Consider the following 2829-nt stretch of genomic DNA (forward strand, 5'->3'; position numbering starts at 1 on the left):
GAGCGAGTCGTTGCTGCTGCTGCTTTCGTTCAGTTTCAGCCTCTGGATCTGATTCTGGATCATAAATAAACGCTGAATCTGACTGTTAGCCATGGTTTGTTTTGGATGATGGGTTTTCCCTCACGGTAATGTCAGAGCCTTTAATATGTTTTTCAACGGCTCTGGGTAATGTCACAGCTTCCAGACGCGCTCAACGCAAAAGCCTACTTTTTAGGCTTGAAGGATGCAGTACTACTCTATATGTACTCAAGATTAACAGGATATTTGAGTGAAAACGAGCATTTCACCTCCCCTTTAAAGGCAGCAAAGTGCGCCAACAAAGGTTCCGCCTTTGACCACGTTAATGGCCAATCGTAGAGTAGGATTTTGGGGTGGCACCTGGGGTGGCCAATCGAAACTCAGGGGTGGCGTGGGCCTAATAATAACCAATGATTAACTGAAGATGAACACCGAGCCGAGCCAGATGATGAACGAACATGCCCACTGCTGGAGCAGTTCTCGTTCTCGAGTCAAGAACCGGTTGCATCGGTTTTCGGATCACCAGTACACTCAACCGAGAATTGTTTCTGTCGGACGCATCTTATTTGTGAACCGATGAACTGATGATACTGCGCAATTGTGTAATATTTCAATTATTTTGTTAAACATCGGAAAGTGTGATAAAATAACTATTTTATAATGACACCTAATTTATTTACTTTATATCTTCAAGACTTAAATCCTCGTATGCACGTTATTGCTGTTACTGTATTTGGGTGCGTTGTTGCAAAACTTAATTGTAAACTTTTCATGATTATGAAGTTTTTAACTGACTAAAGTTATGATTACTGACTTTATATATTTGAATGTTTGATAGATTTGACGCCATTACGTCATCGCCAATACCGTCATTACGTCGAGCGTAAAAGAACCGGTGAACCAGTTTTTTCAACCGGTTTATTGAATCGAACAGTCCGAAAAAAATGGTTCACAGAAAAAATTTGAATTCCCATCACTAATTTATACACAAAAGAACCATAGACAGTAAAAAAAAAATGGACACAGCGACCCCATTGGATTCAACAGAGCAAAGTGAAGTCGATTAGAAGCACTTAATTCTGGGGGTCGGGCGCACTGCGCAGACTCAAACCGAGCTTGATGACGTAGATGTCACGTGAGCAACCTGTACGTTTTCTAATCGCTGTGCCAAGAGAAATCTGAATCACCCACCGAATCTTGCAGAGAAGGCGAGCGTGAACAGGAGCAAATTTTAGTAAGTATTCTGATGAATTATCTCCCTTGTGCCTCCACATCCCCCCGATAGCCTCATAGACAGTAAAAGATTGTCTGCGAGCTTCTCCTCCTGTCCACACTGTAATTTCTCTACTGTGCAACAGAGAGTCGCTGGTTATGAAGCAATCGTTAGCCTATTTTTTACAAAAACTGCTTCTACGGGACCATAAGGTAAGATACAAGGTAATGGGCCTTTTATACATTTTCGTGTTTCTTTAGAAATAATTAATGGACAAATGGTGTCTTTAAATGCATCAGATGTAAAGTTATTCGCTAGCAAAACCAATGATGTAGCAGCAGTAGATTTTTGACAGCAATTCAGTAGATTACCAGAAATAAAGAGCTGAATCTGATCAATATTATTATACATTTTACAATCTCTAATCCGTGGAAGCTTGTTTCTATGGAGAGCTGTTTCCACCACTTTTTTTTCTTTCTTGCAATTGTTCGTTAAGATCTCACAATTCAGAAATGTTTATAATTCACAATTACAGGAAAAAAAGTTGCAATTTTCTTTTTACCTTGTCTATTTTATAGTGAAAAAAACTTGCAAAGTAAACTCTGAATTCAAAGTAAAAGTCTGAATTATGAGATTTAAAGTCATAAATAACATTAGGATTTTTTTTTTTTTTTTTTTTTTTTTGGTGTAATAAACAGGCTTCCGTACAAAATAAAATTTAATGAAGATTTTTTTTTTTTGTATTTATTTATTTTTTTATAATTTTAATATTTTGTCTTTACAGGAGATAAAAGTGGAACATCAAGAGGATGACGTCGTTGTGTATGAATCTGTTTTCATGAGTAGATGATCAAACTTAAATCTATATAATATATCAGGAAATCCCAGCAGAATGATTCTGAAGCGTCTGAAATTCAGGGAGGACGGATGAAAAGACTTTGTACAGTAGTTCTGTGACTTCTAACAAACTAAATCTAAATCTTGTGACTCATTGGAGCGTTTTCCTGTTTGACATTCAAAGCCTCAAATCGGTTTTGTTTTCTTTTAGAAAAAGCCCTGAGACAACAACAAACACTTGGTTTTCTCACAATTAAAAACAGAAAAGTACAGCAGTGGTTTTGATTTGTTTGATTGTGTGATCTGTTGTGTGAGCGATGTCTTTACCGCTGGTTTGAGGTCAGTTTGTGATCAGCGTGTGGTCGAGGGATGTTTTCCATTCTAGTGCACATGACGCTTTACACAAAACAGCTTTTAACTAAAATACTGAACCCATCAATTCTGAAAAGACTCAGATTAAACTGTAAAATATGAAATATATTTGTGTATAAGCCTCATGATGTTATATATACTCAAGCTGTGATTCTGCTGATAACTCATTCTAGTGTCAGTAATTATTTATTTAAGCTTCGGCATAGGAGCAGTTGTGGTTTCTAAGAAGAGTAAATCTAGACATCACACAAATGCAATGTATGTTTCATTGTTAATGATATTCTTATAGGCTTTAAGTGAAATGGCTGCAGACAAAAAGGGTTCGGAAAAATTGTCCTGACACAAAAAGGCATTTCAGTCATAGCTTTTTAGTCAAATGGTAGAGATGT

This window comes from Carassius auratus, chromosome 22, assembly GCF_003368295.1.
Source record: "Carassius auratus strain Wakin chromosome 22, ASM336829v1, whole genome shotgun sequence".
Taxonomy (NCBI): Eukaryota; Metazoa; Chordata; class Actinopteri; order Cypriniformes; family Cyprinidae; genus Carassius; species Carassius auratus.